Source organism: Pinus tabuliformis, chromosome 2_2 (assembly GCF_031772625.1).
Source record: "Pinus tabuliformis cultivar Carrire ecotype Pingquan chromosome 2_2, CPIR1, whole genome shotgun sequence".
NCBI classification, from domain to species: Eukaryota; Viridiplantae; Streptophyta; class Pinopsida; order Pinales; family Pinaceae; genus Pinus; species Pinus tabuliformis.
Window position 1 is genome coordinate 652,541,887 of NC_142300.1, and position 18,271 is coordinate 652,560,157.

Sequence of the window (18,271 nt, forward strand, 5' to 3'; positions counted from 1 at the left end):
AAAGGATTTTCCCTGGGGAAGTTATGTGGTTATCACTTGCCCATTATCTACTTTTCATGGGTGAAACACTTTTTCTGAAAATAGTCCCATTAAAACATTTTACAATTTGCTGGTCAATACCTTTGTTTTTGGTAATTAGAAAGCTATTATATTCAAATAATGGAGAAATAGTTTGCAAAGATTAGGCAGAAGTGGGTTTTCCACTAAAGGTGTTTGGATATCGTCTGATAAATAAGAATGTGAATTGCTTCTCCTTTCCAAAATCACCATCAAATAGGATATGCCACAAACAGTTTATATACTTATCCTCATGACTAAAGGTTACACAAAACCAATGGCATTGGATGCCTTCATGGCCAGTTTTTCTACTAAGGTATAGGTTGTTAAGCACTTTTGATTTATAACTTGTATCATGGAAAATGCAAGTTCTTTCGGTATCTTTCTTGGTCTGCGTAAAATCTTGGTTCGGGTCGTGGTTTGGGTGAAATCTTTGATAAGAGTTTTAGAAGAATTATAGTAGCATGACTATGACACCTGTCCAAATTAAAATGGAAAATGCAGGTTTGGCACAATAGAATATGCCTTTTTTGCATCTGTGACTAATCTTGCATGTCAAAATAAATTTCCTTTGATATTTTTGGCTGCCAACTCTAGTGCAAGAATTGGAGTGGCAGCAAAAGTCAAAGATTGCTTTAAAGTTGGATGGTTTGAAGAGTTGTCTCAGAATTGCGGGTTTGAATATCTTTATCTCACTCCACAAGACTATAAACTCATTGGTCTGACTGTAATAACACATGAGCTAAATCTATAATCTGGTGAAATCAAATGGATTATCTATGACATCATTGCTAAGGAAGATGTACTTGGCATGGACAATTTATCAGGAAGTGGACAAATTGTAGGTGCTTATTCAAGGGCATATTAGGAAACATTCACATTGACATATGTAACATGTAGAACAATTGGTATTGGTGCAAACCTTGGGAGGTTAGGAATGCACTGTATTCAACGCCTTAATCAACCTATAATTTTCATTGGCTACTCAGCTCTAAATAAGCTTCTCGAATGGGAAGTGCATAACATCATATGCAATTAGGAGGCCCAAAAATCATGGAAACAAATGGTGTTGTTCATCTAACTGTATTTGATGATTTGGAAGTTGTCTTATCCATCTTGAAGTGGCTTAGCTATATTACTCCATATATAGGAGGACCTCTTCATATTGTGAAGCCTGTAGATCCTCCAGATAGACTAGTTGAATATGCTCCAGAGAATTCGTGTAATCCTTGCGCAACTATTCGTGGTGTAGAAGATAATGGTAGGTGGCTTGGTGGCCTCTTTGACAAAGAGTGCTTCACAAAGACATTAGAAGCATGGGAAAAAACAATGGTTACTGGGTGAGCGAAGCTTGAGGGCATCCCTGTGGGTTTTATTGTTGTTGAGACCCAAATAGTGATGTGGGTGATTCCTGCAGACCCTGGTCAACTTGATTCTGCTGAGAGTGTAGTACCTCAAGTAGGCCATGTCCAATTTCTAGATTTAGCATGTAAAACAATACAAACCTCTCTAGATTTTAACAAGGAAGATCTTCCTCTTTTTTATATTGGTGAACCTAATAGGGTTCTCTATTGGTCAAAGGGATCTTTTTGAAGGAATTCTTCAAGTTGGATCTACCATTGTGGAGAATCTTTGCATATACAAGCAACTTGTGTTTGTTTACATACCAAAAACAGGAGAACTATGGGGAGGATCATGGATGGTAGTTGATAGAAAGATTAATTCAGATGAAGTTGAAATGTATGAAGAAACAACAACAAAAGGTGGTGTACTAGAACTAGAGGGAATGAATGAAATCAAATTTTGTACAAAAGATCTGCTTGAATGCATGCATAGGCTTGACCCGAATCTCATTTCACTTATGATTAAGTTACATGAAGCCAAGGATGATCATCCCTGGGCTGAAATAATATGACAACAAATTAAAGCTTGGGAAAAATAGATGCTTCCTTTTTATAACTAGATTTCCATTAGATTCATGGATTTGCATGACACATCCTTCAAATTCATGGAGTTGCATGACATGTCCTTCTCCAAATGTTCTTAATATAACTCTTGTGGACTTTCCTTGTATAAAAAAGGTTCCAGTGGGTGATCAACTTTATGATATTGAAGCCCAGATTAGAGAAATGATTTTGTCATACATCAGGCATGAAACATGCATAATTCTAGCAGTTTCACTTGCAAATGCAGATTTGTCAAATTTTGATGCCCTTCATTTAGAAATAATTGTTCATCCTAATGTTAAGTATATTTGTAGGGAATTTGAGATGGAAAATGGGATATGAGTTTAGTTGTTTCCATTTTGACATCCAAGCTTTCATGGATGTTTTAGATGTTTCTTCGAAAAAAATACCCATTATTATATTTTTATTAAATTGGGATATTCTAATATTTTAACGTAAATCTTCATGGCAGAGCACCAACCTATAGGTGTGTTTACAAAGATAAAATTGTTACAAAAAATAGTTGTGAAAGTGATGCGATTTTAATGTATTTTTCCAGCTAGATATTATGGATCGAGGAACTGATGCAGCTAATTTCCTTTTGGGAAGTGTAATCCCCCTATGCCTGGATTATATTGTGGTTGTCAATAATTTTCAAAAATCTCATTTTTTTCTATAAACTAACTTTTTTAATCTTTAGGATTACACACCTTCACTCATACATAATATGCTTCACAAATTTTGTATAAAGACACTATTAACTTATGTAGTGAATTATCTACAACTTTAACTCTCTCCTATTTATTTCGGTCTAGATAATAGCCATTTAACTATTCTAGCTCTATTTCCTTTTCATTTGTCACATATGACATTCCTTTTCCCATAACCTCATACAAGGTTGGGCATCACAAGAACCTAACTTGCAAAAAGTGCACTATTGGCACAAACACAAACACAAATTGGAAGGTTGGTAGAACAGGTAATGAATGTGAAGAATTTAACCAACATAATTTAAGTTGAGGAAGTGATATGTTTGTTATTGATTAACTTGGTGAAAAAGTATTTAATGTGGATTAATAGTATGAGTAACAAGGTAGATCAAATCATTTAAGGCATGATCGATAAAATTTCCAGTATTCTAAAAAACCTAAATGTTCTGCTTGTGTCATTAAACTTGACATGAAAATTGTTACTAAATTTTATATTGTGGCAAAGACTTGAGAGGGAAAATCATGAACTTTTCATGAATTAATACATATGGTTGAAATTAAAAGAGAAGATCTTGTTATTCAACCATTTTCTTGAAAAACAACACCACCTCATAGTGATGGAAAGGGCACTAGGTAACCTCCTATCTCTATTTATTTACAAAGTAGAGGCACCAAGACTTGAGCTTAATAAGTACTTAACCATCCTTAATTATGTTCAATTTTTCCATACTTGAACATATGAATTTTGTAAAGAATTTGATGTGTGCAACCAGGATTTGGCATGGAACTAGCTTTTCATAATTGTTTAGTTGTTGCATTCAGTTTATTTTTCACAAAATTTTAATGATATAGAAACTAATGTGTTGAGAATATTATTGAAAGAGTGTACTCATACTTACAATATATTCAACAACCACAACTTCAAACAAGAAAGAAACATTATGTTGTCTCTAGTGGGCTCTCTACTCAACTTACACACCAGATCACACATTTTTCACTTGACAATTTTGGAAAGTAAGATTTCAAAGCTAGCTTATATTCTCCTTGTTAGTATGTACATGTTTTTGTGATCCAATGCATTTTATGCCTTACATTTGAAGAAACCAATCGAAAAATGATCCAATTGTTTACATCATCTAGGTTGAAAGCATAATGGAAGTGCTTGTGTTCATGCAACCATCCTCATTTGATGTCTCATCCATGAGATACATGAGTTTCAATCAAGATTTTGCAGTTCCTAGTATTAAACTGTTCTCCTCTAGCCCACCAATGCCACTAGATGCACCATTCACTCCTTGTAATGGAAGTGGTCTGGATGGGAATGGATTTTTACACATGGGATGTTTAGAAGGGTTTCCGGGATCTATTGAGCAGTTTCTCATGACTAGGATGACAATAAAGTTGAATACAAAGTTTCCAAATAAACAAGACATGGAATCTTTTCTGAAAATTTGAATTTCCTTGGAAGTTAAAATTTCATTTATGTGGATATTTAGAAGATGATTTTTATAGACAAAACTAACTAGGTTGAGGTATCAATTACCCTTCCACAAATCATTTCTGGTCATACATATTTTTTTCATCAAGGATGGATACTTTTATGAGTCCACCTTCCAAAATACATGTAAATATTCATTTCATTTCATATATGTATCACTTATTATTTTCTTGAATTCTTGCAAGATAATTTATTAATTTATGTTTGGGCAATCTAAGAATTATATAATACTCCCTGTAGGTGAGGACATAATTGTGGAATCTGTGACTATACCGAGACAAGGTATAATGACTTGCAATTTGGTTTCATTATGTAGAGATGAAGTAAAAAAGGATAAATTTTGTAGATATAAAGGTATGAGACAAAATAGGGAAAGTTGAGAGATTATAAATTTGTGAGCTTCCATGAGCTGAGTTAACTGTTAGTCGTTAAGTTGTCATTGTCAGAACTAGTAGTGTATTTCCAAATCATCCAACTTTCCCATGCTAATTACATGCTTGTTTACGCAAGCTCTAGATGATTACATGCTCTTGTGCCATCCCAAATAATGAACAAATAACCATGCACTATAATTTGTGAAAAAATGGTAGGAAAAGAACCCCCAAATATCATATGTAATGAATGGAAGCACCATACCTTTTCAATGTAGGATCAATAAGAGTATTCGTTGGCTTCAATTCCTAGAGAGAAATAAGTTTCCTCATAAGGTTGTGGATATACATAAACAAAATTATGCATTTAAGGTTACTTTTTGCAAACTATCAAATTTCATTGTTTCTCGCTTGAGAAAGATCCTCTTAAAATCCTTGTTATGCATTATTTTGTACAAATTCATTGTTTATCTATAACTGTAAGAGAACCCTTGCAATGTTACATTCAAAGGCTATCTTATCCTTCATTGTTGGCTTTTCTCCCTAGCCTAGTAAAGGATAAGATAGCCTTCTTGGATATTAACTAGCTCATTGCATCTCTCATTTGTGTCTTATTGCTCAATGGTCCTCTAGAGTTTTTGGATTCTATCTTTTATATATTTGTAATCCAATCTTAAAGCAAGTTCATATCTAATAGATAGAGATTGACACAAGGTTATTTGACTCTGAATGGATTGGGGTTTGAATAGACTCATTGTATTGAGTAACTATTTTAGGTTACAGTGGCACTAAAATTGGTTAATAAACTAGAAGGTATGGTTATTTTCGTATTGATAATTATTTAAGTGGTCCTCTAGAGTCTATGGATGTTATCTTTTATATATCTATAATCCAGCCTTAAAGAAAGTTCATATCTAATAGATAGAGACTAACACGAGTTTAGTAGACTTTGAATGGATTTGGGTTCGAACTAACTCATTCTATTGAGTAACAATCCTGAACAAATTGTAGTTATGACGGGCCCATATCACCTATGAAGGAATATAATGTGTGACATAAGGAGAGTGAGGTGGGTTCAAATACAAAATATTGGGCCTTAAAGCACATCCTAAGGAAAAAATGAAATAAATGATTCTATATTGCATTACATTTGGTTTATGATGATTTTTTTATGGATGTGTTAGACCAATACAATAATTATTACTGGTCCCTACACAACAATAGAAGGCTCTCCCCTATAAAATATGTGATATATACTAATCTAGCATGTTGAATATTCAAAGCCATGGGATATGTCTTATCAAAAACCATGAATTTAAGATGTTACATGGAGGATTTTTATGGAGTAGTTAATATATGGTGGAGTATTTAATATATGGTGGTGGAGAATATTACGCGGGTTCAGGGATAAGGAGATAAGATATGGTAGGAATAAACTAGCTCAGGCAATGGTAGTTTATATCGAAGAAGAGATGTGGTGGCTATTGGTAGGCCTAAATGATCTATATTTACCCCCTTCCTATTACAAAACCACAATCATTAAACTCTATTTATCTCCATAAACCTCCTCATTCCTGCACTAGTCCAAGAATACTGTCTATTTCTACATAAACTTCATAATTCATGTTTAAGGGTTATTAGGTGCTTATTTAATAATTTTAAATAGATTTCATGTCTTTAATATTTCTTGTAACTTATATTTACCTTCCTAAAATATTTGATAAGCTAAAGTATTAATCGTTATACTAGCTTGATCTAGTGTAGGTAGATTCTTGCACCGCTAACAACTATCCATTATGTGATCTCCGCAATAGCTCAATCACTTCATGCAGGCATATTGGTCCACGTTGTCCAGTTTGGTTGTGGTGATCCAAAGTTGAAATCAAAGTGGAGGATAGTTAGGGATATGGCCGAGGATTAGGTCTATGGCTAACGAATAGTTCTCACATTATTATAGCCGCTGGCTTAATTTTGTAATTTTGTTTGTTATTTCGTTTCAGCCGAAAGGTTTGATTTGGAATGACTGTGTAATTTTTGGTTACAGCCATAGGCTGAAGGGTTGTATAAAATATAGCTTTCATATAAAACTAGGTTAGTAAGTGATAGTGATAGTAGTGCTGTTGTAATTTCTAGTTCATTTTTAATCTCGTTGTCGTCCTCGTTCTAGTTTGGACTTGAACTCAAATGTATATTTGCTGATTGGAATTAATACAAGGAGTTGCACCATGATTTTCTCATTCTCCGTTATAATTCTTCATTGATGTGTTAGTAACGTGCTGAAGGTTTTCATTTCCTAAAATGGGAAACGAGCCAGTTGGCTACGGCCCAACCAACCCAACTCATTTACCCTCTTGCTTTCATTATCTAAAAGGTGTGTTAATTATTTTTATTTGTAGAAGCGTGAATTCATTCTTGCTTAAGAATTTTGATTTGCTTCGTTAAATAGTCAAAGTGTGAACATATCCATTGTGTGAAAGTCGAATTAAATTACTTTACTTCCTGTAGTTTATTTTCTAGTTTTCTTTCACTTGGATAAGAACGTTCCTGCACCTGTGCATGTAGGATCTTGCACTCTGGTTTGCTAGTTCATTTACAACAAGTGTTTCATTCTTTTCCATTTATATGATTTAATATATTTATACAAAGTAAGCATTCATCATCATAAGGAAGCATTTCCAATATTAAAGGTTAAACTTCTAAAGATTAAAGATGACTTCATGAGATAAGAAAGAATGATATTGCAACATCTTAATTTATGATTCCACCTCACTATTTAAGGAAAAGGATTAGAAGTAATCTGAAATATTGTCATGAACTCTTTCAAGTTATATTTGATTGCATGAAAAGTCCTTTGACTGAATAAAGTATACTTTAACTTTTTAATATTGCTTTCATCTTAAAAGTTATTTCTATTTGTGAGATTCAGTTGAGTAAAGCATTCTTTTTCGTGTGCAAGTTATTTCAGATTTTGCTCACATTTGCAATTCTTTTTATAGTTAACATGCTCTTTTATTTTTCTCAAAATTAAATTGCAATACTTGGTGTAGGAAGCTCTGTTCTAGTACAAGGACCAGTGTCTTGTCACAGGAACAGAGTGCTCCAATACTTGAGTCTTAGAGCCCCTACATGAAAACATAAGTCTTCAATATAAGTGTAAAATATACTTCTCACATAAGTTTTGTACCTATACTAGTGCAAGTAGATTGCAAGAGTACAGGAATGACCGCTGAGTGTGAGAAGGAAAATCATTTAGAAGGAAAATATTTTCAAGGGCCCACTTGTTAAATTGCCACCACCTATACTGAGGACAAGCATAGAGTTTCACTTCAGTAGTTAAGATTTTTTACAGTAGTGTGAAAGTTACTTTATTTGATTTCTTCACAAATTTATTCTTTTACATTCTAGCACTAGAATTACTTTGGTGTCAGTTTCCTTTTAGATTTTTCTTTTTCATTCTACAAGATTTCAATTGAGAAGTAGGAATAGAAATAGGAAAAGTTCATATTGCTTCTGGTATTACCTGTGCTTCGTCTCTAAGTTTAAGAAACCCCTGGGTTGAGAAATAAGTGTTGAAGGAGCTTGCTTAAGTGCAATTCCTACACCCAACATTTTGGCGCCATTGCCAGCAAGGCGATTTGAATTGGTAAGAATTTTCTATTTTCTGTAATCGGGGTAAGTTTGTTGTTTTTTTCTATAGTGTGCTTCTATTGTTTGAAGGAGTTCATAGGTGTTTAAGTTATTTTTGAATTGCAACATTTTACTGGAATTTTGTTTTTTCATTTTTTGAAATGAATGTCTAAAATAGGTAGGCATTTGAAGCCCACTAGGGGCTAAGGAAATACTAATAAACCTGAAATCAAATCTCATATTGGGCCTTCTTTTGCAGGAAGAAAGTCCAAACAAAATCGGACTCATCACGTAGGAACAGTCTACTTGAACTCTAGCAGTAGCGGTCCAAGTGTGACACAACCCATAAAGGGGATGAAGGGGACTATTAGAGCCAATAGACTTCTCAGCCTGTTGAGAGCAGTTCACTTGGAGGAGAAACAATGGCAGATCATGATGACCATGCAGAAGGAACTGGTGAAAATCAGGTAAATAAGGAACAATCCATTTTTGGATTCCCAATTGTGGATCCTGATACACAAGTATAAATGAAAAATATTCCACCATCAACTCTTCCTCATTTCTATGGCAATGTACACAAAGACCTAGACTCTTTTTTATTTGAGTTTGATATTTTGTGTAGAAGTTATGATTATTCATCTGATGCTCAGAAGTTAAAGTTTTTTCCTACAACTCTCAAGGACACAACACTCTGTTGGTTCATGGGACTAGGAGTAAACACTATATCTTATTAGGAGCAAATGAAGAGAGTTTTCTTGTCAAAATATTAGGAATATTTTAAAAGTAGAGATATTCAAGATGAAATCTTTACTATTGTGCAAAATGATTATGAGACTCTAGATGACTACTTAGAGAGATTTATGTACATCCTCGAAAGGTCAAGGCACAAATTTGATCTAAGTACCATTATAACCTTGTTCTTATGTGGGATTACTAATGATGCTAGGAATAATATAAATTTGTTAAGCCAAGGGGATATTGCTTAGACATCTTTTGATCAAATCTATGACTTGTGAAGGAAATGCTCGAGGAACCAATATAGATCCGGTAAAAGAATTCAAAATAGAAATAAGAAAAATGAATCTGCTGATGCTATGGACAATATGAAAATTCAAATAATGAATACTGTTAGAAAGCAAATAGACTCTTTGAAATTTCAGCAAAAACTTGTAGGAAAAGGAACCTTTTAAGAGAATGTCCTCTTGATATTAAAGGAACTAATAAATGTGCAATTTTTTACAGAGAACCATGCCAAGGAAAAATTTCCATCCATACCTGTGCTAAAAGCTGTACTAGAATGTTATGAAACCAGCTCAAGAAAAGATAGAAAAGATAGATCAACACCTTAGAATTCAGCCTCTTCGAGGGGTCAACCTCCTTTACATTACATAAATGAACAATTCTTGGATGATTCAAATGACAAAACATCCTTTCTATATATAGGAGTCTAAGGAGTCACAATCTAATCCAGCCGACCTAACATTAATAATATAAAGCCATAAAAATAACAATAGATGGATTCTATGGGGCACAAAAATAACAACATGGGGGTAATAGGGGCACAAAAATATAAATAAAGGGTATAACTACAATAGTAATGGGGTAATCACTAGTATTATAAGGACCCAACATGCCCATCTCCTCCAAAAAAGTGTTGTCCTCAACGCTTGAGTAGTTCTGGATACTTCTGCATAAAATTCTCATCCTCCCATGTGGAATCTTCAGCGGATAAGTTCTTCCACTTGATAAGATACTTTGAAATTGATCGATTTCATGGCTATCGAGTTCTTGTTTCTGTGACTGCTTCTGGTTCCAATATAATTTTTCCTTCCTCGTCAAGTTCTGGCAATATTGTTTGAACTGGGAGCTTGTCGCCTATAACCTTCTTTAAACATGAAACATGGAAAACTGGGTGCAATCGAGAAGCTGCAGGAAGCTCCAATTTGTATGCCATCATACCAATATTTTGCAACACCTTGTACGGACCATAATACTTTGGTGATAATTCATTATCCTTCTTAGCTTGCTTTAGGGACATTTTCTTATATGGTTGTAGCCGTAGGAATACCCAATCACCAACATCAAAACTTCTTTCACTGCAATGCTGATCTGCCTGTTGTTTCATTCTATTTTGTGCCAACAGGAGGTTATCCTTTAAGAGTTGCAGGACTTGTTGTTGATGTTCAATGTGATGTTCCACTGCCTAAACCTTAGAATTTTCTCTTAAATATGATGTGATGGATGGTGGTTGATACCCACAAGGTGCCATAAATGGGGTCATTTTTGTTGTTGTATGGAAGGAAGTGTTATACCACCATTCAGCCAGAGGCAACCATTTGACCCATTGTGTTGTTTATCAGATACAAAGCAACGAAGATATCCTTCCAAACATTTGTTTACTATCTCAGTTTTCCCATCAGATTGAGGATGATAAGATGAGCTATGAGCTAACTGAGTACCAAGACAAGAAAATAATTATGTCCAAAAATTTCTAGTGAAAATGGGATCTCTGTCACTTACAATAATCTTTGGGTTTCCATGTAGCTTTTGAATTGTTTCCATAAATGCAGTAGAAACTGTATTGGCTTTAAATGGATGTGATAATGCACAAAAGTGTGCATACTTGGTAAGTCTGTCAACTACCACCATGATGACACTCTTTCCCTCAGACTTGGGTAAACCTGTGATAAAATCCATTGAAACCTCCTCCCAACGTTGGCTTGGAATGGATAAAGGTTGTAATAGACCCGGTGTCTTAATTGTTTCAACTTTATTTTGTTGGCAAACCAAACATTCTGCCACAAACTTTTGAATATCTGATTTAAGGCCATCCCAAAAAAATTCCTTCTTAACCCTGTGGTAAGTTTTTAAAAATCCTGAGTGCCCTCCTAAGGGAGAAGTGTGCAATTCCATAAGAATCTTTTGTTTTAGCTGGGAATTATTACAGAGGTATAAGCGATCTTTGTACCATAACGAATCATTTTGCCAGCTAAATGTATCAGACGTACTGGAATCTTGTTGTAGCTTTTGAATAAGTGCCCACACTTCTTCATCATTCTTCCATTCCTCCTTCCTTCGTTTATCCAATCTGGTTGGATAATAGAAATGGTGCACAACAATGCTTCCACATCCTCATCCTTTCTTGAGAGTGCATCTGCCACCACATTTTGCTTCCCCTTTTTGTAGATGATTTCAAAGTCATAACCCAACATCTTTGTGACCCACTTTTGTTGCTCTTCAGAGGATAATCTTTGTTCTAAAAAGTATTTAAGGCTATCATGATCCGTTTTTACCTTGAAGTGTCTTCCCATTAGGTAGGGTCGCCATTTCTTAAGTGCATGGAGTATTGCCAACATTTCCTTCTCATAAATAGCTTCTCTTAAAAACTTTCCCTTGATTGGAAGACTTTCAAAAGCAATGGGTCTTTCATCTTGCATTAGAACAACACCAATTCCATTTCCTGAAGCATCACATTCCACAATAAAGGTTTTTGTGAAGTCCGGTGTAGCTAAGACCGGTGCTTGGCACATTGCCTCTTTAAGATGTTCAAAGGCCTTTGTTGCTTCTGGAGTCCATGAAAATGCATCTTTCTTCAATAATGTTGTTAGGGGTGCTGCTATTCTCCCATAATTCTTAACAAATTTGCGATAATACCCTGTCAACCCAAGAAATCCTCGCAGATGCTTTATGGATGTGGGGATTTTCCATTCCTTAATGGCTTTAATTTTGCTAGGGTCTACCTTAACTCCTTCATGAGATACAATATGACCCAAATATTCCACCTCCTAGACTCCAAAGAAACATTTGGATCTTTTTGCATATAATTGTTTCTCCTCCAATAGTTGTAGCACCTTGTCAACATGTTCAACATGATCCTTCCAAGACTTGCTGTAGATTAGTATATCATCAAAAAATACTAACACAAATTTTCTAAGGAATGGTTTGAAAATTGAATTCATCAAACCTTGAAATGTTGAAGGTGCATTGGTAAGGCCAAAAGGCATGACCAAAAATTCATAATGACCCTCATGAGTTCTAAATGCCGTTTTCGGAATGTCTTCAATCTTCATTCTGATTTGATGATATCCCGAACGAAGATCCAACTTGGTGAAGTAAATTGATCCATGCAATTCATCCAGTAATTCATCAATGACAGCAATGGGGAACTTATCTTTAATAGTGAGCTTGTTGAGCTCCCTATAATCTAGACACATGCACCATGATCCATCCTTCTTGTGCACCAATACTACTGGAGCAGAGAAAGAACTTTGACTTGGTTGAATTATACCAGCCTCTAGCATTTCTGCAACCATACGTTCAATTTCACTTTTTTGGACATAGGGATATCTGTACGGCCTGATGTTTGGAGGAACACTTCCTGGAATTAGATGAATAGCATGATCATGATCACGCATAGGTGGGAGACCTTTGGGACTCTCAAATACCTTGGAATGATTGTCCCAGACTTTTTGGAGATCTGGAGAAATAGATGATTCCGATGTGGAAACATCTAGCGAACATAATTGTGCAATTACACCTCTTTTCTCCTTTTTTAGAAGCTTTGTCATACCATTAGAGCTGATTATCTTTCCTGGTTTCCCTGCAATACCCCTTAATTCAACTTCCTTTCCTTCCATAGAAAATTTGATGAAAAGTTCTTGAAAATTAAAAGCTATTGTACCCAAGGATTGTAGCCATTGGACTCCTAGTACAACATCATCACCTCCCATTGGAATGGAAAGCATTGGGCTAGTCAATACATATTCTCCCATGGATAGCTTGATATTATGGCACCTTCCAGAGCAATTTATTGTTCCTCCATTTGCAATCATCACTTGACACTCTGGTGCTGGATATAGGAAGCAATTCAATTCTTTTGCTACCCTACAATGAATAAAATTGTGGGTGCTTCCTGAATCAATCAACACTATTACCTTTTTCCTCTTGATTTGTCCTTCTATCTTGATGGTTTGAGGAGTGGTAATTCCCGCCAATGCATTACAAGATATGGTCGGATTTATTTGTTCTTCATCTAGGCTTTGTTCTTGGAGTATATCTTCTTCTTTGACTTTTCTTGCTCCTTTTCTTCTTCCTCTTCACAATCTATGTAGAATAATTTCTTCTCAGCACACTTATGACCTTTAGTGTATTTGCTATCACAACTGTAACAAAGCCCTTTTACTCTTTTTTCTTCCAATTGTTGTGGTGTCAACCTTATAGGTTGTGGAAGACTAGGGGCAACAACACTTCCGCCTTTATAGTTGTGAGTGGTATGCTTCCTGGTTCCCATAATTTTTCTTTCCATTTTTCTTGCTAACCTAAATGCCTTCTCTAATGAATCAGGTTCCCAAAGGCGAACATCATGTTGGATATTATCCTTTAAAGACCCTATGAACACATCAATCTTATGCTCCTCTGGAATATATTTTACCCTTATGTTCAATTTTTGGAACTCCTCAATGTGCTCCATTACTGAACCCTTTTGTTTGAGACTTATCAATTGGCTAAAAAAAGTGTTGCTTTTTGTATCTTCATAATGTGCTATCAATTCTTCCGTAAAAATTGCCCAAGTGATAAATTGTTTATGAGAGAAAAGCCATTGATACCATACAAACTGATTTTGTTCCAAATATACAGTTGCCATATGTACCTTTTGTGTGTTTTGCACATTATTGAGATCGAAGAACTGCTCCATCTGTAATATCCATGTGGCGGGATCCTTGCCATCAAACTTCCTCATATCGATTTTTGGAATATGGTGGGTCTTCGATCCAACATTAGAGTCTATGGAATCATGATTAACATTAATTTTGTTCACATCATGAGTTTCCTTTACAACCTTTTCACCATTAGTAAGTATTTCTTGTAGAAAATTTGTCAAATCTATCTTCAAATCTGCCATGTCTGTCTTCAAATCTGTCTTCAAATCTGCCATGTCTCTCTTCAAATCTGTCTTCGAATCATCCATCTTAGTTTCCATGCCCTTTATCTTAGATTCCATGCCATTTATCTTATATTCCACGCCATTTATCTTAGCTTCGGTTAGCTTTTGTGAGCGTGACATTTGTTGCACTTGTTCTTGTAATTTTGATATATCATGTAGCATTTATTCCTCTTCTTCATGAGTCATGCTAGAGCTTTCAGGTTCCTTACTAGGTGTTTGCATTTTCTTTCCTCAGGGAATCAGTTACCGATAATAATGCTTTACTATGCCCTTTGAATTCCGTTAAACCAAGCTTACACAAAAATTTAAAAAAAACTACACACCTTTTTTCACTTTGTAGAAGCCTGATATTGAATCTGATGTATCTCTGTAATTTCAGATCATCCAGTTCTGAAATTACAACCTGTAGTATCTTTCTATGTCCTCTTTCCAATGCCACAAGTCTGACCCAAATTGGATTCTCCAAGGAAGAGTTATGTGAAATCTCCCACCGTGACTTGCTTCTAGACTAGTTCAGTAGAGCGAAGTTTTACGACATGCCACGAGTCCCTGTTTCAACCTTTGGATCTGAAACATCCACACAAGAAACTAAAGTTCGTCCTCTTTCTATACCTTCTTATGAAATTTCAATCCGATCCCTAAAGAGAAAGTTATGACGATTTTCCTCAGGTCACCTGTTTTGAATGTAATTCAGGAGTCTGCAAAAATACCAACTTCCTCAGATCATATCTCCGCAAATATCACGTGAAAAGCTCTGAAATTTGGACCCAAGGTTCAGCACATGTTCTTCTCAAATGGGTTTTGTTTGCAACTTTTGAAACTTCACAGAAAAAAGTTATAGCGAAAATTCCACGATGACCTGTTTGGAGCAGCGAAACCCTAGAATCCAAAGCTCTGATACCAAATGTTATGAAACCAGCTCAAGAAAAGATAGAAAAGATAGATCAACGCCTTAGAATTCAGCCTCTTCAAGGGGGAAACCTCCTTTACATTACATAAATGAACAATTCTTGGATGATTCAAATGAAAAAACCTCCTTTCTATATATAGGAGTCTAAGGAGTCACAATCTAATCCAGTCGACCTAACAATAATAATATAAAGCCACAAAAATAACAATAGAGGGATTCTATGCGGCACAGAAATAACAACGTGGGGGTAATAGGGGCACAACAATATAAATAAGGGGTATAAATACAATAGTAATGGGGTAATCACTAGTATTATAGGGACCCAACATAGAAGGAGGGAAACCTGAAGCCGAATCATTGCATGTTATGGGAGCACAAAGAAACTGGCCACAGGTAAGTGCAGGTATGGCTCCTGAACTTCCACCACATTTTTTTGGTTATAATGCACATCCATATTCCTATCCTAACACTAGTCACTCTCAACATTGGCAACATGGGAACCAATATCATTATGGACAACCCCCCCAATCTTGGCAAGAAGGATGGAGAGGGCCAAACCATTCACACCATTCCGATCCTACACCTATGCACCTTACCCAGTGCCACAACCATCATTACCTCAGATGAGTCATCCAATGCCGCCATTTCCTTTACCTCAATCATTTAAACCTCCTCAAATGCCTTCCCAACCTTTACCCAACCCCAATAACAAAGTGGTACAAATGATCCACTCTATGATCCCACTTTCCTCATCCAGATATCAATCCATGCCAGTTGGAGTCAATGATCTCCAATTGAGGTCGGGGAAGATAGTAACCTCATAATATGAGAAGCAGCCTATAGTGATCACCGAAGAGAGAGGTGAGGAGGAAAATCCTTACCATTATGAAAAATATGTCACCATCCAGCCCATCTTCGTACCCTCTGAGCCTTTTCCATCTTCTTCCAATCAGCCTCCCTATCCGGAGAGGTTAGTCGTGTAGAAGAATGACCCTATTCCTGAGTCTAGCCTGACCTCTAAGCTTAGGAACCTTTTCATAAAGGTACCTTTGCTCTAATCTATCAAAGAGATCCCCATTTTCACAAAAATCATTAGGGAAGTCTGTATCAAGAAGCCAGGAAGGAGAATATTGGAACCTCAAACTATTCAATTTGTTGGTAGAGCAACAGAGTTAATGACAGGGTGTATGCACATGAAGAAATATATCAACCCCAGAAACCATATTGTCTCTGTTCAGATAGCTAATGTCCTTATCTCTAATGTACTTATAAACTTGGGGGCAGCCATTAATGTTATGACCAAGCAAACCATGGATCAACTTGGATTGGTCCATATTTGTCCTACTCCCACTATGCTTGAACTAGCAGATATATCTAAAATCAAGTCAGAAAAGGTGTTGGATGATGTGTTTGTTTCAATAAACTCTTGGGAATACCCCGCAAACTTCATTGTTCTTCAGCAAAAGAATCCTATGGGAGGACATCCCTTGATCTTGGGATGACCATGGCTGGCTATGGCTGATGCTTATATTGGATGTCGTTCTGGTGACATGTATATTTCCCATGGAAATTATAGGAAGAAGGTCACCTTGTACCCACCTACTAGATCCATTCAGGAGCTCCAAGGCACTTTGTGGTTAGACTACAATAGTGATGAGGAGACTGAGTCTATTTCCTTGATACATCAATATGTTGAGTCCTCACAGAAGGTTGAGATTCAAGACTTCCTAAACAATCCACACACTATGCCCAATTTTGAGTCATTGAGTTAGGTTTTTAGTCTAGATTTTTAGGAAATTCATGACTCTCTACCTCCTTGGCCACCATCTCTAGTAACACCTCTGTGTACTCTTGAGCTTGATACCACTCTTGTTCATATTAGTCTAGGAAAATCCTTTTATATTAGTTCAGGGGTGGATTCATCCCAGCAAGAGCAGCTTGTGAATTTGTTGCGAAACCATCTTGATGCCTTTTCATGGGGCTATGAAGATATGAAAGGCATCCCTCTTGAAACTTATACCCAGCATATATATATTCAGGATGAAGCCCAACCTGTCCGACAACCCTAAAGGCATGTGAAACCAACTCTAAGAGATGTTGTAAAGGAAAAATTGTAGAAACTCTTGGATGTTGATTTTATCTATCCTATTTCTTACAACCAGTGGGTCTCCCATTAGTATTAGTCCCAGAAAAATATGGGAGATGGTGCATTTGCATTGACTACAGAGAGTTGAAAAAAGCCACTCTTAAGGATTACTTCCCCCTTCCTTTCATCGACCATGTTCTCGATACCCTTGCTGGTAAGAATTCCTTTTCTTTTCTAGATGGATTTAGTGGTTATAACCAGATACAGATTGCACCCGAGGATCAAGACAAAACCACTTTTACATGTCCATGGGGTACATTTTCTTACCGAGTGCTTCCCTAAAACCACTTTTACATGTCCATGGGGTACATTTTCTTACCGAGTGCTTCCCTTTTTGGCTATGTAATGCCTCGCCTACCTTTCAAAGGGTAGTCTTGGCCATTTTGCTGACCTTGACTATGTGGAAATCTATATCGATGACTTTATTGTGTTTGGTGATTCATTTCAGGAAGCCCTAAAAATTCTAGAAAAAATGCTTCTTCATTGCCAAGAAGCTCATCTTGCCTTGAGTGACAATAAATGCAGATTAATGTGTAAGGTGGGAGTGGTTCTTGGCCATCTTATTTCTGACAAAGGTATCCAAGTTGACCCTGAAAAAAAAATATTTTGAGTCTTCTTGTACCCAAAACTCAAAGGGAAGTGAGAGGTTTTCTAGGACATGCGGGCTATTATAGGACATTCTTTGAGAATTTCTCAAGGATAGCTACCCCCTTTTTCCAACTTTTGGCTAAGGATAGTGAGTTTTCTTGGTCCACATCTTGCCAATAGCCCTTTGAGACATTGAAGGAAAAACTAGTTCAAGCACTAGTTTTAAGAGGACCAAATTGGTCCCTGCCATTTCATATTTCCTCTTATGCCTCAGATACTGCTATTGGCACAACTTTAGGACAAGAAGAAGACAAAAAATCCTATGCTATTTACTTCATTAGTAAAAAAATTTCACCCGCTGAACTAAATTATATAGTTACTAAGAAAGAGTTTTTAGCTGTAATTTTTTCAATTAATAAATGTAGACATTACATTACAGGATATGAAGTCTTTGTGTATACTGACCATTCTGCA

At 35.9% G+C, this 18,271-nt stretch overlaps 1 pseudogene; it reads left to right on the forward strand.

Moving 5' to 3' along the window:
* The first annotated feature begins 344 nt into the window (after nucleotides 1–344).
* LOC149194309 (acetyl-CoA carboxylase 1 pseudogene) lies at nucleotides 345–2,104 on the forward strand (annotated as a pseudogene).
* Nucleotides 2,105–18,271: the final 16,167 nt, after the last annotated feature.